This window comes from Ambystoma mexicanum, chromosome 10 (assembly GCF_040938575.1).
Source record: "Ambystoma mexicanum isolate Mex_15411 chromosome 10, UKY_AmexF1_1, whole genome shotgun sequence".
NCBI classification, from domain to species: domain Eukaryota; kingdom Metazoa; phylum Chordata; class Amphibia; order Caudata; family Ambystomatidae; genus Ambystoma; species Ambystoma mexicanum.
The window spans coordinates 1,449,025,734-1,449,052,155 of NC_090932.1; the positions used below are offsets into that span (position 1 = coordinate 1,449,025,734).

A 26,422-nucleotide genomic window follows, 5' to 3' on the forward strand; every position below is an offset into this window, starting at 1 on the left:
GTACACATGTGCAGAAACCTTCCAGGGAACGAAAACAAAGGACACCCAGATACTTCTGGAGTAGTCCTAAAACTAGACAGAAAATCCTTTTGAACTGTGCATTCACTTGACAAGCAAAAGACATCATAAACATTCACGCGGCTGAATCCCAAAAATGCATGCCATTTGTATATCACTCAAACCACAAAAAAAAGATTTGTTGAGAGCAAAATAATCAAAACGTCTCAAAGTTAACTTTCTATTAGATTGTAAATGTTGATGAAGTCCACCTTTTTAAATGGAGGCATAGATTATTCAGCCTGCTTGAGCAGGGAGAAATGTTCATAGTAGTTACTTTACACACGCATATATACAAAAAAAGGTTACATTTGGATGTAACATAAGCCTGAGCACTGAATTGTCCTAGTATTGTTTCATAATTTATTAGAGACATTTTGTTTAAGTTACCAAAGCAAAGTTAACTATTTAAATAGAAAGTATCGTGTTTTTCAGTCAGCTATCCAACTGGCTAGGATCTTGCTAGGCTCTGGTATTTCAAATAAAGAAAATTGCAGTGAAATGCAGACTCCCATAACCAAAGCCAATCACCAGCAACAAAGGAGAAATAACAGTACAAACTCCTCAGAATCGGGGCTGGCAGGCAGCCACGTCTCAGTGTGCGTGGGTTTTCAGGACAGGAAGTGTGGCAGAGGAGGCCTGTTCTGAAAGAGCATCTGAACAATGTTTATACGCTGCACCAGCTGCCATTAACCTGAAGTGAAGGCAGGAAGGAGACTGAATACATGGTGTGATGAAGTCCCATGCACTTGGGCAAAGGACAGTCAACCGGTTGTGCTACAAACACTAAATAGATCCCTTCGTGGCCCTCCAAACCTCTCAAGTTCCAGGGGAGCAAAGAGCGAGAGCGGCTTTAAAGGGTGGAGCCCGAAGCTCCCTCCAGCCATATCCAAATACCCGACGTTGAAAGCAACATCTTTAGAACCACTCGAAAATGCTTCCACGAAAGATTGGATACATTTCTCTCTCTCTCTCTCTCTCTCTCTCTCTCTCTCTCTCTCTCTCTCTCTCTCTCTCTCTCAAGATTAATAATGAACTTCAAAGCGGAAGAAGAATATGCACATCTCCTGCACGAGTGAAAGAAAAACAAACATTGTAACTCTAGCGACGTGTGTCCGAGTGGGGAAACAATGTCACTATTTTCGTGCAACAAATGCATAAAAAGAAGAAAGAGTTCTGTGCAGGCTATCTTGGTGTAGCACATAGGAAGGGAAAGGGAACACACATAGGTCCCTATCCATTCAGAAATATAAGATGGCTGCATGGCCACCAATGTTCCCGCTAAACTGTGCGCATGTGCGCTTGCCCAGCTTCCTTCTGGGTGCCGCTCAGAAGAATTTTAGCTGCGCACACAGACAATTCCCACCTATTCAAATAAGATTTAATAAAGCACAAGCCACAGCAGGTACCTTATATTTGCTTTCTCTCAAAATTAAGCTAAATTATGCAAACTATTCTTGATATTCTGGCGTAACCTATTGACATTGCCCTACTATGCAAGCTTGACCTTCAAAACCTAAAAACTCTAAAAATAGAATACACCCACACAAGGCTAAACATGAATATGAAAAAGCGGCTGCATGAACAGAAGATATAACTAGGATATGCCTGCACACATCAACTAAATGTTCTTCCCTCCCCACCCTGGATCCTATGCTTGACTCTACCACACTTTTACCGTATGACTTGAACTCAGCCCCAGGCCATATTCAGATGTTACCAGACAACCTTGACTCTGCCTACCTTAGCTCAGCAAAAGGTTACCCACTTAGATACAGTCTTGGTTTATGTTATAATATGAATGACATTCAAGCACAAGAATTTCTGTTACTCATGGTGCCTTAGTAAAAGCATTACCCACATTATGTAACCCGAGTGTCAGCTCAAATATCGGGTACTGACTGTAAGTAAGCAGGCTACTAGGATATTTAACCTCATCCCATGCTTCCTATTCTTTGTACATATGTCACACAAGCTCTTTGAAAAGTCCCGCTTGCAAGTTAATGCATTGTAAAATTCAAATATTAATTTTTTCTAATATTACCCTATGATTAGAGAGCAACATTGCCATATCATTTACTTGGCCTGTAAGGGATAATTGGTAGGGACTCTATCTGGCATTATTCATATATAAAATGAGGGCAACAATATTCAGATAACTAGAATGCTTTTGACACAATCTGCAACCTTTCAACATTTTCAGAGTTCCATGGGGCATAGACCTTAACACATTATATGTTAACTCGTTGCTACACAAAAATGGTTTCACTGAGCACTTGTCGAAAACCTACTCAACAATTGAAAGGTGGGGTATGTTGCAAACAATGTTGTATGCACTTCATAGTAATTTTGCACATGCAGATTTATGACATTTTCTTAAACTACATATATCATCATGAGGCTTTAAATTGGATTTGCTTGAAAAGTATTTGTGGGTATGCAAATATCGCAGTTAGGGTTGCACTTCTACAATCCCTCACTTTTTACAGAGCCTTGTCAACTAATATTGGAGGCTAGCACAGGAGCCCGGGAAAGGAACAGGGGGAAGGGAACAGGAGAATACTCCTTCGGTGTGAAGAACAAATCAGCATCTTTCAACAAAAAAAAATCAGATGTTTTGGCAGTACCGTACAGTGAAGGAAAAGTGTTTGTTTGCTCAATTCGAGGAAACTATAGTAATAGCCTAGGAAACTGCACCTTCTATTTCTTTGTATGCTCAGCTGCTGAGGACTTTTCAATATATTCATGGGTTTGCATTTATTGCTTCTAGCATCCCCATGCATCTTGTTCAACTGATAACAGTGAATTTCAGAAGAGGGGTCCCTAGTTAAAGAAGAAGGTACTCAATATGTTGTAACTGTGAGCATTGCTGCTATCGTCTTAAAGGGCAAATATATGTGATTTTCATCAACGGGGCGCCAGAAGAAACCTTGTTGATTTTTGTCTAGCCTGTGGTGATCAAGGGTGGGCAAAACTATAGGCTGTATTATGTGCCCTGTAATTTCATTTCCTATGTCAGGGTTACAATCAGGGCTCCGATATGATTTTACTCCATACTTGGAGTCAAAAGATTTTTCAGGGAGTAAGAAAGTAATTAGCTTTGCTAGTAGGGATATTTCATGCTTATTGAAACATTTTCTTTCTCCTTAAAATTCCTCTTGAGATCATGCAATCATATTATTAAAGTTCCTACTAATGACATTGCTCTGATGGTCACTGATTCGAAAAGAGATCAGTGGAACCTTGTGGGTAGAAGCAGGGGGTAGATTCATATATGTTCATGGTTTCCCGTTTTTGTTGGGTACATTGCCCTGTTTTTAATAAAATAGTATATGCCTCCTAGCTGTAAGGCTGGTTTTGAGTAAATGTTACAACTCACAGAACAACATCATAATGTGGATAGTAAGCAGAGGACCAGGAATTCAGATCATATTCTGTGGTGCAGTTATTCTGATGCAATTATCACCCTTACATAGATTATGAGGCATTGTCTCCTGGTCCTTGAATTACTTCATTAAAGTGGCACACAAACACCTATTGGCATGTTTTCTGACACATTCCTTTCAGTTGCAATTATTTCATTTGCAAAAATTGCATAATGTCTGCATTTTTTGACAACCACATCAGTGATTAGCAATACTTGTTTTTTGTGATAAACATGAGTTTTTTCCCAATGGCATTAAACACTTTCTGCATTGTATCTGAGCAGTGTTGACAAATAAATAGCCACAACTAAACCTATTGTTTATCCTGAGCATGCAAAGCTTTTTGTGCATACACGTTTTTCTCTATGCGCAGGAGTACATTTGGTAGGTACTATGGCATATCTTGGAGTCTTGGACTGGTTAATGAGCTCTCCTTATAAACCCATATAAATATTTGATTTTGTAGCCTATATGTTTGGAAAAAGAGTTGTAATATGCTCCTTTTACAACTGATTTGTAAAGAAGTGCAGTGGTTGGGAAGGGGACATTTCCTTCCAAACTCTTCGGAGATGGTAGCTCACTAACTACGCATGCTCACAAAGTGACTTACATCGTTATTCAGTTGCGCACATGGAAAATAATGTGCGCACGTAAGCAAATCATTTCCGCACTTAGAGAAAAATAAATAGAGGGAACATTGATGGCCACGATATAGCTTAAGCAACAACGCTGCAGCCCACCTGACCACAAGCAGGTGGCCCAACCACAAGCAAGACCAGCCCACTCTGTACACATGCTGCCAATGTCCATAAGCACCAAAGAAGGGGAGGTGAGACCAGACATTTAAAGCAAGTCATTCTGGATCACTCCTTGGGAGAGCTTGCATGAGGAGAGCAGAAGACTTTGAGAGGTGCACATCAACAGAGACTGGGAAGCAGGATGTACTAGTGAGTGGTGAAGCGAGAGGAGTGTAGAGTAGCAACAACAGCAGAGTTATCCTGGAGAAATAGTGTGGAAGCTTGGTTGGAAGCAGTAGGAAAGAATGTGTGAGAAAAGAAACAGAGGATTATCACCTTGGAGAGGAAAGAAAGGATTACCATCTTGAGAGAGGAAAAAGGAAATATTTCTCAAGAAAGAACTTAGTTGGAAGGAGATGGATTTGGTAGAGGATATTGTGTTTCTGGAGGAGGAATACAGCTTGAGCGGTGTATTAAGGGAGACCATTTTAGAGATCTGAGAGAAGGAGGTCACCTCCTTAGGTAGTAGAGTTAGGAAGGTTCTGAAAGTCCACGTCAGTCCAGGGGAGTTTGTATAGGCGAGGGGGGTGGGTGATGGGAGGAAAAAAAATCTATGCCAGGAGCAGGTTGGAGAGTGCACAAATGAATGGTTTGGGTGAAGGCGAGCCCCAGACAGAATATAACAAGGGGAGCAAGTATAATAGAGGACAGCTTATCCCTACAGGAGTGCACTAGACCAACCTGCAGGCCCCAATCTTGGCCCCAGACTGATAGGAAGCCCATGCCAGCCAGTAACAAGGGAATCCCCACCAGAGCACAGTAGTCCAACCCGCAGGCGACAATCTTGGTCCTATCCTGGCAAGGGTCCCTTGGCAGGTCATCAGCAGAGGACCCAACCACGCTGCACTAGGCCAACCCACAGGTGTCAACCGTGGACCACACCTGGCAAAAAGTCCTTGCCAGCCAGCAATCAGAGTACCCTGGGGGGAAACTCTTAAGAGACAGAGAACCAGAGACCCCGGGACACATCTATTTGCCTGGGCACTGTGGCTACATGGATGGGACTGCCAGAAAAGAAGGTTGAATAATGAGGCAATCCCCCTCCTAACCCTGTTGGTGGACCCTTTTTTACCATTCGGTTGGCATTTGGAGGCAACAGAGAACAGTGGGGGGATAAGAATGATCAAATCAGCATTTTGTCTGGTTGTAGTCTGACGATAAAGAGGTGAACAAGAGTATACCCTTTTCAGGAACTGTTGAGCAGCTATTGCCAGTTGCCGCAACATTCTGACAACATTGTTGCATTTTGTCAAGCAAAAGACGCAGGTGTCTCCTATGGGTTTTTGACATCTCTGATAATTAGCTGCTGGGCATATCCGTTCCTATGCAGTTAGTCCAAAAGATGGATAACTTACCATTAATCTGGATGTCATGGTACTGCCTGTTCATTTTCACTGATGTCATGGAAGAGGCACAACCCATTGAACTTCATGAGCCCAGATTCTTCTAGGTAACCTTCAGAAACAAGTGTAAAAACAATGAACATGTTAGTTTGTTCCCTTCTTATAGGCCCCTCCTGTTAAACAGAAAGAAATACTGAACCTCAAATGTAGCCAAAATAAGAGTTCTAAGATGCATGCAGACCATTGGCTGATATCATGAAGTTAGATTTTTTGCTGTTTATGTAAATTATCAAAACTAGAAAACAAATGAGAAGATACACCTTAATTTTGAATTGGCCCTTAACAAATCACAAACCCGCAATAGAAGCAGCAACACAAAATATCTCGGAGTTCTTTCTACTGCCTTCAAATTAAGTGCTGTGCAAATGTGATTTGTTCACAGACTCTCCTCTGACTGACCTCTGTATTACTTTCTCAAATTACTAGACAAATATCAAGGAGAAATCGTACAACATGGTTCTTTCCAATACTGACACTTTTCTATATGGCTAATCCAGAAACCGTACAGGGCTGTTGCACCATTTCTTGTTAAGAGATGGTTGCACAAGCCAGAGGCCTCCAAAATATGGCCACAACATAGACAACTGAATCCATCTCACAGGAGACGTTCTACCAGAGTAAAGCATAGATCTTCAACCAATGCTCACCGTTGTCTCGATATGGGACGTTCTAAAGAGGAACGCAGACTCCAACACCAAATCAGCACTGATATTACTTGATCTCTCAATACAGTCAACCACAACATTGAAAGAAATAGGGCCCACTGACCCGGTGCTGCTCTGGATCAAGTCTTTCTTGTTGGAAAGAACACAAATAGTATGGTTAAAGCCTTTCAAATCCACACCACAGGACAGCGCCTGCGGAGTATCCCATGGCCCCTTGCCATCCCGCTACTTCTCAACATCTACATGGCACCGCTAATCAACCTCATCAAAAGACACAGATTAACATGCTACAACTTCGCAGATGATACACAAATCATCTTCAAATTCAGTGGCATACAAGAGGAAAACACAAGCCTAATAGAGTGTCTGAAAGAGCTCTACCAGTGGATGAATATTAACGACCTCAAAATGAATCCAGACAAGACAGAAATCATGATTACACCTGACGAACAAGGAAACACCCAGCACATCCCAGGGCACACAGAACTGTGAATGCCATTGACACCATCCAAAGCTGTAAAAAAAAAGAAAAAAAAAACAGGGAATCCACATGGACTACGAGTTAACATTAGAACGCCAAGTCAATATGATACTCTTGAAATGCTTCTTCCACCTACACATGATTAAAAAGATTGTACCATTCCTCTCCTTCACGCACAAAACACTGACCATCATATCTCTCATAATGTCCAGGATTGACTATGCCAACAGCATATACCTTGGAATGCCGGAATACCTACTGAGAAAACTGCAACAAATACAAAACGCAGCAGTCAGACTTTTCCTTAAACTCAACAGAAGAGCTCATATCACACCAGCTCTTAGGATACTACATTGACTCCCGGTCAAAAAAGAATCACCGTCAAAACAATGTGCATAAAGCATAGATCAATTCAAGGACAGGGAGCAGATTTTATTCAAAAGAAATTCTCTGTCTACAATCCCACCAGAACCCTGAGATCCTGCAACGACATCCACCTAAAACCCAAACCATACACAAAAAAAACCAGGGTGGATCAGCATTTTCGTGCTTAGCTGTGAAACTATGGAACTCCCTTGCCAGGGAAATAAAAACTATGGAGGACCATACCAAATTTAGGAAACTTCTTAAAACCTGGCTCTTCAGCTCCAACTACAATGAAACCGACCAAGCAACGAAAAAAGGAAACATAGCTTTAAAACAGTGGAGGAATGAGGGATAGGACTGGGCAGAGAGGCTTAAACGGAGGTGACCCCACTCCCCCTAGACAGGGATAACTGAGAAACAGCAAAATGTGGTAGGCCCTACACAATTGGACTGGGGAAGAAGGGCTAAGGGAAGCCTGGGAAGTGAAGGGAAATCAGGGAAAGGAGACTTTCTGTCTAGGCGTACCCCACAGAAAGGGCCAACAGGAGAACATGAGTAAGCAGCAGGCAGCCCAACTAGATAATAGACAAAGACAAAGCCCAAGGGAACTGAGGAAGTGAAAACTGTCCCTCCCCATCTGAGCCCCCTTAGGGCAGGGAACATGTTACCTAGCCAGAACTAGGGCTTGCATTAAGAGTTCAGACAGCCCATGGAATGACCAAGAAGCATAGGAACCCATCACTCCTGGACGCGACAATCATTAAAATCCACAAAGGGCAAACGGAAGGAGGCAAGGTACAATACATCTGTGTAACAGTGGAAGCAGGAATACGACTTCCACTACCAAACCATACTAAAACGCAACTTTCTCCATACACCTCTCACATTTTGCACTAAATACAACCAAACCTCTACAGCTCTGCAAACCGCACATACTTCACATTGTGAACAAAAAATAAAAACCGCACACGATCTTGCACAACACCACATGACGCCCACCTTCCGAATAGCGCACCTATGCTCAACGAACAGTGTTTCCAAACTGAAGCTGCCAACAGCACATCGCAGCTGTCTTGCTTTTTTCCCGATCCACCCAAAAAAGAATCACCTTCAAAACAATGTGCATAAAGTCTTCACTGAGCTCATACAGACTCCAAGACTGATGGTTTAGCACTTCTAAACCATCAGGAAACCACTTGGGAAGCAGCCTAAGAGGCTGGTCTATACTCAGTGAGTAGGTGTACATTGATTGTAATCTGTTTTTGCCTGTTTCATGCGCTCCTGTGGAGTGGTTTGAGTGTTTTTTTCAATCGTTTTTTGACCAGTTTGTGCTATTCTGGTGGGTTTCTCTAGTGTTTCTGTGGCTTCTCACCCTGTTTTTCTGAGCTGGCCTGCATCTAGAGTGTACAATCCTTGGGGTGTAGTCGTTCGTCTCTGGCTTTCTCCCAGTCCCCACACTCCCCCCTCGCAATTGGTTAGAATAGTCAGGTGTGTTTCTGCCTTGCATTTCCACTTGCCTTCTGGACTGCAATCTCAAAGGATTTCCTAAGGTAACCACTTGGGAAGCAGCCTTATGAGCTGGCTGATGCTCAGTGAGTAGTTCTACATTGATTGTAATCCGTTTTTGGCCTGTTTCATGTGCTCCTGTGGAGGGGTTTGAGTGTTTTTTCCAATAGTTTTTTGTCCAGTTTGTGCTATTCTGGTGGGTTTCTCATGTGTTTCTGTGGCTTCTCACCCTGTCTCTCTGGGCTGGCCTGCATCTAGAGTGTGCAGTCCCTGGTGTGTAGTCCTTTGTTTGTCTCTGGCTTTCTCCCAGGCCCCGCCCTCCTCCCTTGTAATTGGTTAGAATAGCCAGGTGTGTCTCTGCCTTGCTCTTGGTAGCCATTTCCACTTGCCTTCTCGACTGCAATCTCAAAGGATCTTCTAGGGAAACCACTTGGAAAGCAGCCTTAGGGGCTGGTTGATGCTCAGTGACTAGTTGTACATTGATTGTGATCTGTTTTTGGCCTGTTTCATGGGCTCCTGTGGAGGGGTTTGAGTGTTTGTTTCAATCGAAACTTGGCTAGACGAAAAGTACAAAATCACACTCCACAACTGCCTCCCTGACGACTTCAACTTCAAGTGCTCACAGGCAAGCAGAAAAAACTAAAGAGGAGGAGGACTGGCAGTAGCTTACAAGGAAGACCCGAAAATTAAAACGGATGAACCACTAAGCATCGAAAACTGTAAATCCCTAATCGTTCACCTAACACCAAACCCCAAAACAAACCTTAAATTTGTTCTAGTTTACAGACCACCGACATATGATGCGACCTTCGTGGACGCCTTCACAGAAGCCATTACCAACCTGGCCATCAAGCAGGAACACCTGATAATCCTGGCAGACTTTAACATCTGGTTTGAAGAAAAAAACGCTAACTCACAAAAGTCACTAGCCACACAATTGAAGACAATGAAACTACATCAGCTAGTCAAAGGAGCAACTCACATGGCTGGTCATACGCTAGATGCAATCTACGCCAATAAAAAACCTCATCACCACGGCACCACCAATACATATCCTCTGGAGCGACCACCTCATTATCCCTTTCGAAATCAGGCTACCCAGGACAACAGCCAAACAACCGGACAAACTGACCACCAACATGAAAAGAAACTGGAGGACCATCAAAGCTAGCAACCTAATAGAACAATTGGAAATCAACAATCCACAGACAAGGGCCCTGGACGAAGCTGACCTCGACAAGAAAACACAATTACTGCACAAGTGGATCAACAAAACAATCAACGACATCCCCAAGGAAAAACCTTTCACCCAGTCATGCAAAGCCCAACAATAAAAAAAAGGTTTAACCCGCTTCTCAGAGACATGAAAAGACAAAAAAAGACGCGTGAACTAGATTGCAGGGGAAAAAATATGACCAGGCAAAGAAATTACAATTCCAACGATAAATCTGCTCAAACAAAAAGGAAATCCACAAGGCCAAAATGAAATTCTACGACAACCAAATCTCTGAAGCTGACAACACTCAAAAAGAACTGTTTAACATCATAAACGAAATGAGAAACACCTCTGGCTGCAGCAACACGCCCATGCTGTCATTGAAACTATGCAACGACCTTGCAGATCACCTCAAGAACAAAATCAGCACCATCCACCAAATCATACAAAGCAGACCAATCTACCACAACACGCAACCGACCTTGTCATCCGAGGATCGTCAGAACAAACTACAAATCTTTCCCAAATATCAGCGGAGACATTCCTCAAGCTGGTAAGAAACAGCAACAAAGCCGGCTCCACCATGGATTCCTGCCCCCAGACATACACAAATCAATCCTCATACAAGGAGCACCCATGGAACCTTTTCAACCAATCAGTGTTAACAGGAAAAGTACCGCAATCATTCAAATTGGCATACATCAAGCCGCTCCTCAAAGAAACAGCAAGCAGCGTGGAAGACCTCAACAACTACAGACCCATCTCAAACATTCCCTATCCAGGGAAACTGCTCGAAACCTACATATATAGAACAATACAAGATTACATAGAAGAACTCCTTTTGCTGGACCATGCACAAGTAGGCTTAGGAACAGAAACAGCATTGCTCTCAATCTAGGATGAAATGAAAGCTAATGCAGACTCGAACACAAGCGCAGCTCTAGTACTTCTGAATCTCTCAGCAGGATTTGACACAGTCAACCATGACATCCTCATCAGGAGGTTGGCAGAAATAGGAATCACCGACCTAGCCTTACGCTGGATTACAGATAGAACAGAAACCATCTGAATCAAACCCTTCAAATCCACTCCAAGGGAATCCACCTGTGGGGTACCACAAGGCTCCTCCCCATCTCCGCTGCTCTTCAACATATATACCTGGCTCCACTAATCAAGCTCATTAAAGGACATGGCCTCACATGCTACAACTACGCTGATGACAGAGTTACCGTTCCTTCCTCTCTAATCCTATTGAATAGGCATGTCATGGGCATCAATAGTTGTGTTCTAAAGGTTTTATAGTAGCAGTTACAAAATTCATCCAGCCCTGGTGTTTTATTGTTAAATTCCTCTGCTGTAATGGGCCTTTCTAAGGTCTCCCTTTCCTCTTTGGTCAGGCGTGGCAAATTCACATTCCTAATAAAGGTTGTTTAACAGGGTTGCTTGGTACCTTTCCATGATCCTCATTTTGTCCTCATCTCTCACATGTAGGTTACGCCCTTCGTCTTGTAAGTGTGTGATGTGATTACGGGATTTACCCTTCTGCAGCTTTGCGGCAAGTAATCAGTTAGCCTTGCTTCCCTGGGTATAGTATATTTGTTTAGTGTTCAACAAGGTCAGTGCTGAGTGCTCTGCTATATGTGCCACCATTTGGGCCCTCAGTTTTTGCAGGGCTCGTAACGAACTCTGCAATTGTTTGGTCTAATGCTGCATTTCTGCCATCTGCATCTCCTTTTCCAGTTTGATTCAGATTACCTGTCTCCCATTGACATAAGAGACAGCCTGTGAGATGAATTCCCTCCTAATCACTACCTTCCCAGAGTCCCACATCACCTGCCAATCCACCTCTGCAGTATCGTTCTCGGTAAAATAAGTAGTTATTGCTTTTTCCATTTGGGCTCTAAGAGCGACAGCCTTTAGGATTAACTCATTGAGTCTCCATTGGTTCTTGCCCACATTGCTATCAATCGATAGTTTTTTACTGTTTGCCACGTAGGATGATGTCATAGCTGACAAACATCGAAGTATAAAGCCTTTGTGTAATCAAAATGTAGATGAGATTGAGTGAGCTGCAATCTGTTTGTACACCAGGTTTTCCTACTTTATATGTGCTTATAATAAAGTAGTGCTTTGGCATATTCTTTGAGTCTGTCCGGTTATTTGGGACTTAGATAGTTTATTGGTAATTCCATCTGGCACTTGGAACGGGCCAGGTGCGACTGCACATTTTGGTAGCGGTGCGGAAGGTTCTGATCCAATCTCCTGGCCCCGGATCCAGACTCTCTGATTTTTGATGTCTTGCACCATTAGCCAGAAGATTGCAGAGTTTCCTGTGGAGAACGGAGAAAAGGCACACGTATGAAAAAGAGTCGGTCGGCAGGTGCCCCTTTGATGAAATTCCTGTCCGGTTGCCGCAGGCGCCCTGCAGACAGAAGGCAAAGAGGTTGATTGGGGAAGAGTTGATTCAGAGGGACTTGAGCTGAGCAAATAATCTAGCTGGTTACCAGACTCTATAATCAAGTGATTGACGTCAATCATAGAAGGATAAATGGTCCAAAAACTAAAAAGAAGATGCTTAGAGTGTTAATAATAGAATAGCAGGACAGAAAGAATCGGTAGGACTATAAAGGAAGGAATAAAGAAAATATCATTGCTTTTAAAATTGGTTAAAAAAATGGTGTTTTGATAATGGGTCAGTGATTGATTGTGCTTGCCCAAATTGATTATTGTGGTATATTTGACTAAAGTAATAACATAATAAAAAGTCTGGTACGTATTGACAGTCAAAAACGACTTATCATGGGGGATACACCGCTGCTACACCGGTGTAAGACACTACTGAGATACACACCCAAGATTAGGAAGTATCATTCTGAGTGGGTAAAAGGCGCGGCCGATAAAATCTTCATGCCACACCCTCAAGAAGGTTTGTTATCAAGAGTTGTATTACAACACATGACAGCATACTTACACACTGCATATACAGGGAAGAAGTTACAGAAAAGGTTAGCCATTTTAGAGGTATGGAAAATTTACCAGATCGAGAAGGAAGACCCGCACGAAAAGGAGTGGATCCTTAATCAGCATAAAGGGGAGAATGCAACACCATCCGCTCCTCTTTCCTCTTCTGAAAGCAAGAGTAAAGACACTGAGAAAACAGGAATCTAGTTAAAAGCAGCAGTCGGGTATGTTAATCAGACATATGAACCCACGCTTATAATAGTGAAGACAACATGGAAGAAAGCAAGATTAAAAAACGCAAATATACGTCAATACGCGATGAGTATAAAAAGCATGATGAAAGAAGGGGCAGATAGAGAAAAACAGAGGAAGGAGCAGAGGGACAAAAAGAAGGAAAGGACAAAGCTAAGGAAGTGACAATAGTGCAGAACGAGTGGATTGGAGGACAGATATTACTCAAGTTATACAGAAAGGGTATTGATGATGTTAGAGAAAGAGAAGAAAGAGAAGCATGAAAAGAAGGAAAAGTAACGAGAGAGCGCATTTAAAGAGGAGAAAGAAAAAGGAAGCACAAAGAAGGTATGAGCAACAAAACAATTGGTAACAACAGCCCCGCAGGGTGCTGCAAGGGATACCAAGAATACAAACATGGGCTGATAAGCATGAGGCAGAAGACATAGGGAAAAGGATTGGGTATTTATATAGGCAAATGAGGGATAAAGATTGTTATGAAAGGGAAAATCGAAGGATCTCCACCAAAAGAAACAAAAGATTGGATGACATAATATCGGAGGAGCATAGAACACTGTCCTTAACTAGAACTGTGAATATTAGCATGTCCACACAGATAGAACTGCGTATATTAGCATGTCCACACTTAGATAGAATTGTGAATATTAGCATGTCCACACATAGATAGAATTGTGAACATTAGCCTGCGTCGCATCTAGATAGAATTGTGAATATTAGCATGTCCACACTTAGATAGAATTGTGAATATTAGCATGTCCACACTTAGGTAGAACTGTGAACATTAGCATGTCCACACCTAGATAGAATTCTGAACAGCAGCCTGCGCCGCATCTAGGTAGGATTGTGAAGGCCAACAAGTGCCACGCTTAGACAATACTGTGAATATTAGCATGCTAAAGGTCAGGTAACCCACTAACCAATATAACCTCAAACTCTGCATACTTATCTCACTCAAAAACTCGCACAACCATCTCTCGCACCACAAGCCGCACGCACTTCACAACACTGCAACAACACACAAGCCGGAGCAACAGCACACGCGGACTGACACCAATCCAATACCCGCACCAAAGCTCAGCATCCGGTGTATACCAAGTTGAAGCTGCCAACAGAACACCACTCCTCTCACTATCCTACTCCCTCTTCACCTTACTAACCCACCCCCCTTATCGTTTACAGATCCGCCAGAGCGCCTGGGGACCAATTCCGTTGGTGACGGTGCGCGGTACAAATACCTTTAACATTTATTGTACATCATTGTCGACTGTTACAAGAAAAGAATAAGAAGAGAGCAGAAAGCAGGAGAGGGCAAAGTTGGTTCAGAAATAATGGTCAAAACCTTCTATAGAAGGAGCAGTACTGACAAGTGGTGAATGTGTGGCAACACGAGAGGTACAGCCAGTGCAGCCAAGCAATGTAGAGTATCCTATAGATCAAGGTGGGTACAATGTTTGGCCACGAGGTAGAGGGAATGGACCTAGAGGATGACTAAGTGGATTTCAAAACCCTTAAGGAGGTAGTGGATTTAATGGAGTACAGTCACAGGAATTGTGGGAGGATAGGAAATATGGCTCGAACGTGCAGAAGAAGGGGGCAGGCAGCAGAACTGGCAAGATGCAAGAGGGGGGGGTGAGCTATTCTCCACAGTATAATACAGATTCGCAAGAATATTATGCCCAAGATCACACGCACAATCATACACGTGTGCCTCAAATACAACAAGCGCAGCAAGTTCCATTGCAAGCACAGTCACCACAAGGGTAACCACAGCAAGCGCCTACGCAGTAAAAAGTACAAACCCAGTAGGTACAGACACAACGAGCAATAGTGCCACAATGGAATGCGAATGCAGGAGCCCCACAAGCATCCACACCAACGACCGGGAGTGTGACTGTGGTAGGAGGAAACAGGAAAGCCCACAGAGTGACTTGATGTGTTCAGTACTATCAGTGACACCAGACCCCCAAGAAGAACCAAGGGTCCGGGTAACGATAGGAGGCAAGAAATGTGTGTTTCTTGTAGACACTGGAGCGACTCATTCCTGTGTTCGAGAGGGGAAGTACCCAATGTCGGTCATTGCCATGAATGCGAGGGGATTCTCTGGAGCTATGAGTTTAGTTCCTTTTACTGACGAACTACCAATTTCTATAGGAGAACATGACGTATCTATGCCACTATTGTATTCTCGGCAGACACCAGTTCACATATAAGGGCGTGATTTGATGACAAAGTTAAAAAGGACTATGGGCCTCATCACGAGTTGGGCGGTAACACCGGCGGTATTACCTCTGGTGCGATTAGCCCTACCGCCAAACCTCCTGGCGCTATTAGTGCCGGATTACGGGTTTGGCAGAACTGTTAGTGCCCATTCCCCATTGGGCCCATTCAGGAATTCCTCATTCCCCATCGGGGCCAATAGGGAAAATGTGCGCTATTACCGCTGGCGGATTTCCCGCCGGTGGTAATAGCGCCGAAAATCAGCAAATTAGCTCAGAGCTGGGGGGAAATCCGCCATGGCCATGATCTGGCGGGCCCTTAAATGCGGCGGTAATAGCGCTACCACCGCATTTAAGGGTTACTGCCAAACTCGTGATGAGGCCCTATATCTTTTACTGACAAAGGGATAGTATGTTCCACTCCAGGGATACATTATATACATTTAAGAGAGTTTATATCAACATTTGCAGGCCAACAAGCATTACGAGGAGTTCCTTTAGATCCACAAGTATTTTTGTATGGAGTAAATATTTTGTTGACATGGCTTCCTAGACTGGTAGGTAAAGTGGTGAAAATACTGGACACATTTTTTTTTAAGCCAGAAATACCAGGATGACGAAGGAGGACAAGTTATACATTTAGAGTTAGAAGCAGCAGTAGTTAGCCAGGAAAGGGTGGTTGTCCATTGGACAGATGAGGGAAGAGGATGGAGAACAGAAATAGCTCTTATTGGATTCAAGTAGAGAATAGAGGAATACCACAGAGAATGGCATTGGTAAAAAAGAAACCGTCATTTTTCCAGGAAGATTTAGAAAATGTGCCATGTATCGTATGGACCAGCAGTGATTATGATGTGGGTCTATTGAGTGGAGCAGGAGCAGTTAAAATTAAGCTCAGGAGCAATTTTGTCACGAGCAAAGCAGTACCCTATGTCCAGAGAAGTAGATGCAGGTATATTTGAAACCATTTCCACGTTAGTAAAGCAGGTACAGCAGGTAATATTGGTATCATCAGAATTTCCATTTAACACGGCTGTGTACCCAGTGAAGAAATCAACAGGGGGGGTTGTGAAGATTAATTCATGATCTCCGTCCCCTGAACAATATAGTTGGAGCAGAGTTTCGTCTGGTTCCAAATCCAGCTACGATATTATGCAATATTACTATAGTATTTTACAGTATTAGACTTCAAGAACGCCCTTTTCTCAATTTCCCTTCATGACAACTCACAGGATTTGACTTCATTTTTGTATAGAACCCAGCACTGGAAACATACAAGACTGCCTCAGTGGTACAGTGAGTGCCCCTCAATCTTTAATAGGGTCATTCAGATGGACCTGGATAACATACAACTTGAGAGCACAATAATTCAGTAGTGGATGATATACTAGTGTGCCGCGAGACAGAAGAAGAATGCAGAAAAGACTCAGTCCAACTAATGACCATAATAGCAGAGAAAGGATACAAAGTAGGCAAAGGCAAAGAGAAAATACAATACTGCCAGAAAGAGGTCCTGTAAATAGGACAGCTAATCTCTCAAGAAGGGAGAAAAGTGACACCTGAGAGAGCATAAGCAATCATGAAAACTCCAACACCAGAGACAGTGAGGGAAATGCAGCAATTTCTAGGCCTATGTAATTATCGCAGGGAGTGGGTGTTTGATTACAGTACATATATTTGACCACTTTTAAAAGGACTTAATGAAGCACAGGTAGGTGTCACAACCCTTGCCCAAAACCCCCTCTGGCAAACCCATTGTCCAGGTGGAGCCAGGACTCGGGCCTCTAGAGCCTGGCATCCTCTTCAAAAGCCCTGCTGGGGCCAGTCCTGGCGCCATCATACACCATGAAAAAGCAATGTGCTTGGGAACTGCTTTATTGTATTGTCAGCCAACATGGAGGCATCCACATAGCTTGGTTCCTAGGAACCAAGCTAATCGGTCTAGCGTTTTGGGTGTGGTAGCCTAGGGACTACTTTACCTGGACTATTTTGTTGGGGCTATTTAAACCACACCGAGCAAGACAACACGCTTCGTGTTACTTTGCAGCTTGCAGCTTGCAACGTGACGCTCACTGTGTCCAGCTATTCACCCCGAACCTCGGAGAAGCAGAGCCTGCAAGGAGACAAAAGGAACATCATTAGCAGCAGCATCTTACCTGCAGTCTTCATCTTTAACCACTCGCAGCTCCTGAGACCAGCTTCCTCGAATCTGCACGCCTCCGGGACAAAACAACCTGAAAGAGGAAGATTGAGGCAACATTAAAGAAAGCAGTGGAGACATTTGCAAATTACGAACTGCTCAAAAGGCTTACCTGGCTGGTCGCCTCTCGGCTGGCACCATTCCAGACATTCCACTCGTGCTGAAGAACACCGTGACCTACAAGGAAGGAAAACGCAGGTTAGCAAAGGCAAGACTTCCCAGCGCTGCGCATATCGCTTTCTTACCGCATCACAGCGCTCTTAATGTGCCATCATTTACCAGCGGGGCTCAACCTAGCCAGTTCGCCACGCTGAAGCTCTGCATATCTAAGGGAGAAAAAGAGACATTTTAAAACAAACAAAGGCATGCAGAACAGCAACAATACTAAAGAACAGCAATAAGACCTACCTGAACTATATCAAACGGGACGGCGTCAGTGAAGTAACTGGACCGCACACGCCCACGAAAGACAACGCGCCCCTGCAAGAAGGCAGGACGGAGAGCACGCCTAACTCTACCAGAAGGTGAGGAGAGGGCCCCGGAGGGGCTGAAATCATATGGGGGTGGAGGGAGGCTACTTACCCCGGTCGGTCAGTCTTGAACACAGTCCTCCTGCATTTTCAGGCAGAACCTTCCCCGCAGACCTCATCTGGGCAAAGCTGAGAAGTACACCAGCGAGTAACCCGGCTGGGTGGCGTCCCTGTGGATACCAGGTGAGCGTAGCAGAATGCAAAGCCTACCATAACAAATCCACCTGGGTGCCATGGAAACATCAGAAATGGAACAATTGGCCCAATTACTAGGAGAGCTTCGTGCTGAGGTTCATTCTGCCCGACTAGAGACTAATGCCCTCCGAAGAGACCTAATAGTGACCAAAGAACGCGCTGAAGAGATTAGCAGGCAATACTTGCAATCGCAGGCAGGACAGACCCCTCTACCTGGAAGCAATCCAACGATGCAAAACCCCACCATACCATCCACTGCCTCCACTCCGGTACAGATCACGTTACCTGGAACAGTTCCCCTGGCACGACGAGAAAGGTTCTCGGGCGACCCGCGGAAGTATGCGGCATTCATCAATCAGTGTCGCCTTCATTTTCTTTGTAGGCCTGGAGCATTTCCAAACGACCAAGCTCGGGTAGCTTTTGTCTTATCATACCTGAGTGGTAGTGCAGCAGATTGGTTGGTGCCGTTGGTGACCCATGACGATCCTCTATTACAGGACTTTGGGGGGTTCCAGAGAGAAATGGAAAAACTTTTTGCTCGCCATACCCAGGAACAAGCAGTAGACAATGAACTCTTATCCCCCCGACAGGGGAATCAGGACTTGTTAACGTACATTGCTAACTTCAACAGACTGGTTGCCGAAGCTAGGTGGCCAGAAAACAAAAGAACCACGTTATTCCATTGAGGCTTACGGGGCGAATTAAAGGACGTCTTAGCCCAGGTGGTTGTTCCGCCCAGAGACTGTGCCGAATTCATAAATCTGGTCGTGCAGCTAGACCACCGGTTGCAGGACCGAAAAGCTGACCGGTCTAAGAGGAACCTTCGGACCGTGTATGTTCGACCCAGGCAAAACACATCCTGTGTACCTGAAAATGCTGTAGAACCCATGCAGATTGGAGGGATACGGCCTCCATTAACAAAACAAGAGCGGGACAAAAGAAGACAACAACAACTTTGTTTGTATTGTGGGAAACCAGGACATTTCCTGAAAGACTGTCCAGTAAAACCCCCAAGAAGAACAGTCGGGGCCACAGAGAAGGATAAAGCTAAGGAATCGGAAAACTACCAAGCTCGACAAACGTGGAGGTCAGTTTGTCGAGTGAGAAGAAAGAGTTGTTGACCTCGCACTTTGCAATACCAGTGATCTTAATCAACCACCAACGGTTGTCAAGAATGCATGCCGTTGAAGCATACATCGACAGCGGAGCAGTTGGAAATTATATTGATTAAGAACTGGCAGCAGAGATGGGGCTTCCTTTGTGTTCTAAGCCAACTATGGACAAGGTAACCACAGTGGATGTGACAGAAATCGCTTCCGGACCAGTAACACAGTGCACAGCCAGGGTAACCTTGCTGCGCCAGGACAGACATCGGTTGTCTATTTCGTTTGATCTCATCAGGGCACCTCAGTTCAGGCTAATACTAGGGATGCCATGGTTGGTTGCTCACAACCCTGTGATAGACTGGCGGGCACGAAAATTAACCTTCCCCGATGACTGCTCCCCTGCCTGCTATTATCAAGAGGAGAAACCCGACGTCTGTATCCCATGACTCCCGGAGGGACAGTATCAACCCTGGGAGTAACTAATACCTTGCCAAGTGAATACCATGATTTCCAGGATGTATTCCGAAAGGACCAAGGCAATACATTGCTGCCGCACAGGCCCTGTGATTGTCAGATCGACCTTGTTCCTGGTGCTCAAATCCCTTGTGGCAGGATCTACGCACTCACAGAACCAGAAAACCTTCATTTGAAATCCTAGACCAGTACCTTGCAAACGGATTTATCCGTCCTTCGAAGTCCCCCGCAGCCAGTCCTTTGTTCTTCGTACCGAAAAAGGAAGGGGACTTGAGAACCTGTATGGACTACCGCGCATTGAACCAGATTACCGTGAAGAACCGCTACCTCTTGCCACTTATCCCTGAGATGCTAGACCAAGTTAAAGATGCCCAGATTTATACTAAATTGGACCTTCGAGGAGCGTACCACCTGGTTCGAGTCAGAAACGGAGATGAATGGAAAACCGCCTTCCGTACTAAGTACGGCTTGTTCGAATATCAAGTCATGCCCTTCAGGTTATGCAACGCTCCTGCGGCATTCCAATATTTCATGAATGACGTCTTCAGGGAGTTAATTGGTGTGTGCGCCTTAGTGTACATAGACGATATCTTAATATACTCAGCCTCGAAACAAGATCATGTCAGGCACATTCATTCAGTCCTCACCAAGTTCGTCAACATCGCTTGTTTGCAAAGCTTGAAAAATGCTTTTTTGACATTACCGAAGTAGAGTTTCTTGGTTTTATCCTTACTCCAGGAGGCATCAGAATGGACGTGCACAAGGTAGATGCCATTCTGAAATGGCCTTCACCGACGTCTCTGAAAGGGGTACAAAGCATGCTGGGCTTTGCGAACTTCTACCGCCGGTTCATCCCAGATTTTTCTCAGGTTGTGCACCCAATCACAGTACTGTTACGAAAAAACAAACAAAGTTTGCTTGGACCGAAGAAGCAGAAGAAGCCTTTCAGGAACTTAAACGAAGGTTTACCTCCGCTCCAATCCTGTGACACCCTCGTCCAGATCTCCCTTATGTCGTGGAAACTGATGCGTCCAGTCTCGCAATGGGGGCTGTCCTTTCACAGAGAGACCCGGAAATCGACCAACTACATCCTGTGGCCTTCTGGTCAAAAAAGTTCTCATCTCCAGAGATTAATTGTGCCATCACGGACAAGGAACTCCTGGCTATCAAATCCGCCTTTAAAGCCTGTAGGCACTAGCTTCTGGGGGCCAGAAACACCATTACAGTCATCACAGACCACCGAAACCTGCAATATCTCAAAACAGCCAAGACCCAGTCCTTGCGCCAATTACGGTGGGCCCTGTTCTTCGCCAAATATGATTACGTAATCACATTACGACCAGGGGTCAGAAACGGAAAGGTGGATGCCTTATCTCGCATGGGCATAGATGAAATGGTATATACAACTCCAGATCCAGTACCTTTTATACCTGAAGACAAACTCTTGGTTTAACACAAGCAGAACTACAACAAGAAATTCAACGGACAATGAATCCTGATGTTTTCCTCGCATGGCAAACTCAAGGAGAACAATATACCATCAAGGACCATCTACCCTTTTTTAGGGATCGGCTATATGTACCCAAGAAGGAATTACAACAACATGTTATTTCAAATTATCACGATTCATTGATCGAAGGGCATCCTGGGATCGCCAAAACTCTAGCTAAGATGAAAGAGAACTTTTGGTGGCCTACCTGGCTTAAGGACATCATTCAGTATATTCAGTCCCGCGGTGTCTGCGCACAAAATAAATCACAGAAACAAAAACCATCTGGTCTCCTAGAACCATTGGACATTCCTCCAGTTCCATGGCACACTCTTTCCCTTGACTTATCACTGATCTACCTCCCAGCCAAAAGTTCAATACCATCCTTGTAGTTGTGGATTTATTCTCAAAAATGGCACATTTTACTCCTCTCCAAGGCCTACAAGACGCAGCCACTTTAGCAAAAGTATTCCTAGAGGGCGTTGTTAAGATACATGGCTTCCCTTCGGTTCTGGTCTCTGACCGAGGCAGCCAGTTTGTTTATAACTTCTGGAAGAAATGTTGTGCTATGGCGCAGATCGACGTTCGGCTATCTACCAGTCACCATCCCCAAATAGGCGGCCAAACCGAGAGAACCAATCAGACGCTCGAGCAATATTTACGATGCATGCTGCACCACAAACAAAGGAATTGGAAGGACTTACTATGGATAGCCGAATATGCATATAACAATTCCTTGCATTCAAGCACGGGACAAACGCACTTCTATACCCTTTATGGCAGACATCCACGTACCTCTGAACTAGACCTTCCAGCCAGCTTGGAAATGCCAGCGGTTAAGACTCTACACACAACCATTACTCAGGCTTTCAAGAAGGCGAAGTAACAGCTTATTCATGCCAAACAAAAACAAAAGAGATTCGCCGACCAACACCGGAAAAAGGCCCCTGATTATCAAGTAGGAGACAAGGTTTGGTTAGCTGCTAAATTCATACCCATCAAGGGAACCCAGACCTTTTATCCCAAATACTTAGGACCCTATACCATTAAGGCAATTAGCAACCCAGTAGCCGTAAAACTGGATTTACCATCTAATCTACAAATCCACCCGGTATTTCATGTGTCCCTCTTGAAACCAATGCAACCCGGCACACGGATTGGGTCATCACTTAAGCCCATACTTGTTGACGGAGAACCAGAATTCGAAGTCAAAGATATCTTGGACTCTAAATACTCTAGGTCCAAACTATATTATCTCGTCGATTGGAAAGGATTTGGACCACAAGATAGATCCTGGGAGCCCAGTGAGAACATCCACGTACCGCTTCTAATCAGGAGATTCCATCGGAACTTCCCAACTAAACCTGGACCAGACAGAAGGAACACCGTGAGAGGGGCCTTAGTGGGGGAGTGCTGTCACAACCCTCGCCCAAAACCCCCTCTGGCAAACCCATTGGCCAGGTGGAGTCAGGACTTGGGCCTCTAGAGCCTGGCATCCTCTTCAAAAGCCCTCCTGGGGCCAGTCCTGGCACCTAAGGCACCAGGCTCATACACCATGAAAAAGCAATGTGCTTGGGAACTGCTTTATTGTATTGTCAGCCAACATGGAGGCATCCACATAGCTTGGTTCCTAGGAACCAAGCTATGCGGTCTAGTGTTTTGGGTGTGGTAGCCTAGGGACTACTTTACCTGGACTATTTTGTTAGGGCTATTTAAACCACACCCGAGCAAGACAACACGCTTCACGTTACTTTGCAGCTTGCAACGTGATGCTCACCATGTCCAGCTATTCCCCCCGAACCTCGGAGAAGTAGAACCTGCAAGGAGAAAGGAACATCATTAGCAGCAGCATCTTACCTGCAGTCTTCATCTTTAACCACTCGCAGCTCCTGAGAACAGCTTCCTCGAATCTGCACGCCTCCCGGACAGAACGACCTGAAAGAGGAAGATAGAGGCAACCTTAAAGAAAGCAGTGGAGACATTTGCAAATTACAAACTGCTCAAAAGGCTTACCTGGCTGGTCGCCTCTCGGCTGGCACCACTCCGGACATTCCACTCGCGCTGAAGAACACCGCGACCTACAAGGAAGGAAAACACAGGTTAGCAAAGGCAAGACTTCCCAGCGCTGCGCATAGCGCTTTCTTACCGCATCATAGCGCTCTTAATGCGCCATCATTTACCAGCGGGCTCAACCAAGCCAGTTCAAAGAAAGGCATGCAGGTTAGCAACAATACTAAAGAACAGCAATAAGACCTACCTGAACAATATCAAAGGGGCCCGCGTCAGTGAAGTAACTGGACCGCACACGCCCACGAAAGACAATGCGCCCCCGCAAGAAGGCAGGGCGGAGAGCATGCCTAACTCTACCACAAGGTGAGGAGAGGGCCCCAGAGGGGCTGAAAACATACAGGGGTTGAGGGAGGCTACTTACCCCGGTCGGTCAGTCTTGAACACAGTCCTCCTGTATTTTCAGGTAGAACCTGCCCCGCAGACCACATCTAAGCAAAGCTGAGAAGTACACCAGCGAGTAACCCGGCTGGGTGGCGTCCCTGTGGATACCAGGTGAGCGTAACAGTAGGTAAAAGTAAGATAACATGGACAGATTGGATGACTGAAGAATTTGAAGGATTAAAAAAGGCAATCTGTGCAGCCCCTGTGTTATGAATTCCAGAGTATAACGAATAGTTTTATTTATTCTCACACTCAAATTGAGAAGTAATGACAGCAGTCCAACAACATTAGGACATGGACATAAACCATTAGCTTATTATAGTGGGATTGTAGACCCAGTAATGAAAGAATATTATCCTTATTTTGTTTTATTTTATTGGTCATGTATAAGGTGCTTATACAACAAGACAGGGTTTCAAAGCACCAAGCGTTAGTTGCTGCTGCTTTTGCGATTGAAAAGGCAACAAGTATTACCATGGGGTGCTCAAAGACGTTATTTGTCGAGCATTCCCCGTTTGCCATTTTAGAGAAGCCCAAAAGTACATTGACCATACAAAGAGCATCAGGACATCAGGTAATTATTGTGAACACAGCAATCAAAAGTGTTAGATGTCGAGTAGTGAATCCAGCAACATTCATAGCAGAACCAGTGGGGAGGGAGAACTATGTACATGACTGTACAACATATACTGAGTTTTATGATGACATTCCCCATGTTCGAGAAAATGCCCCTGTAGGGGGGAAAATCCTTTTCATTGACAGTTCTTAAAAAAAATTGACCAAACAACGGGAGAAATAGTGACAGGTGTGAGACTGCCTTCACATTGTTCAGCATAGGCTGCAGAATTAGCGGCACTTACCGCCACACTCCAGAGATATGAGGAAGAGACAGTGTACTCTGACCCCACCTATTTGACATCAACAGGACGTCAACAGTTCACGCAGGATTGTCACGCTGGAAAAGGAGGGGTTTCCTCCGTGCAGACGGCACACCAGAGCAACATGTGTTTCTATTGTACAAACCTATTAAAGCATTGAAGCTCCCATTGGCCATCGCTGTGGTAAAATTCCTAGCCCATACTTAAAATGCAGACATTATTTCTCGCAGTAACAAAGCTGCAGATGTTCACGCCAACAGGGCAGCATATTTTACAAATATTTCTAATTTTGAAGTAGAAAGTGTTAAGCAAATGTCAGAATGTTGAATGCTGATGAAAGAAGGTTTAACATGTTATCCACAGTACGGTTAATTGAGTTACAAGGACGAGCACCTCAAGAAGAGCAGGACTTATGGAAGAGCCACTGGTGTTCTTTATCCCCCACTGAGGCTATATGGAGACAGGACAGCATATGGAGACAGGACAGCACTGGAAAGCCAGTTATGCCTCTTGCATTATTGAAGGAGGCACTGGAGTAGCTTCACTACCCTGTGCACACAACTAGGAAGAGTCTTGCTGCCACGATTGCAGAAGACTGGTTCTCTCCAAATGTATTAGAACACCTGGTACAGTTTATTGTGAACTGCAGTGCATGCCAGAAGTTCAAAGCAGGGCACACTTTAAGAACAGTGAGAGGAGCAATCCCCAGACCTAACGGTCCTTTTCAGCATATACATATAGTTTATGTGGATATGTTACAAACCTGCAACGATTATAGATATGTTAGTGGTAGTCTGTCCCCCTTTCCAGATGGATTGAGGCATGTCCATGTATGGACCCCAATGCCACATGTGCTGCTAAGCTTCTCGCATGTGATGTGTTTTCTAGATGAGGTGTGTGCCAAGTCCTGCAGTCTGATAATGGGCCGGATTTTCTAAATGAACTATTCGATCAGATCACTGTGTTATTAGGTATAAAGCACACGTTTTCATCTGCATATCACCCACAGGTGAATGGTGTCTGTGAGAGATTAAATTGACTTTTTAAAGAAAGGATAGCTAAGATCAAGATAACTTTGAAGAAGGGATGGCTTTCTTATCTACCCTTTCCATTATTTGCACATAGAAATCAGCCGGGCTCAGATCACCACTTGACTCCTCATAATTAGTGACTGGATGCCGTATGAGAATACCTCTTGCTCCACCCACTCTAATAGAAATAGATGCCCAGAGGGTAGCAAAAAAACTAGGTGATGAGATGCATGATTATTTAACAAATATGACTGCTAGTGTTCCTTTATTTCTCAACAGATCAAAAATCAGAGGGAAGGATTGAAGAAGACAGCCAGACAGTTAATCCTAGTGACTTGCTAAACAGCCTAGTTTGTACCCAGGGGAGATTTTGTATGCGCTTTGACCAAGCCCCTCTTTGATGGACCGTACCTTGTAGAGGGGGGGGGTCACTCCCACTGCAGTAAAACCTGAAGGAAGAAGGGCCTGGGTGCATCAGAATGACGTAAAGCTGTATAAAGGAGAGACCCTGACCGCTCCTCCACCCGCTGACAGTGAAGCAAGAGAAGAGGTTCCACTGATGATGACGAGATCGGCTAGCGAGAGCCAAAACAAAGACAAATAAAGACAACCTGAACGTTAAAAAAATTGCAAAGTCTAAGAGGAAGGAACACATAACTTTTGCAGCAGTTCCAGAACTATGCAAGATAGGTAAAAGAGACAATGTGTTGGTGATCAAATACA

At 44.5% G+C, this 26,422-nt stretch overlaps 1 long non-coding RNA gene across 3 annotated transcripts in view; it reads right to left on the reverse strand.

Moving 5' to 3' along the window:
* LOC138492395 (uncharacterized) overlaps nt 1–26,422 on the reverse strand; it is a 331,714-nt gene that overhangs the window by 159,162 nt on the left and 146,130 nt on the right. For 2 of the 3 annotated variants that reach the window (XR_011276196.1, XR_011276198.1), the window contains one exon: nt 5,635–5,734. This is a non-coding gene — a long non-coding RNA (uncharacterized lncRNA). Of the gene's footprint in view, nt 1–5,634; nt 5,735–12,952; nt 13,044–26,422 lie in introns of all 3 variants that reach the window. The other variant, XR_011276197.1, reaches the window with a different exon arrangement.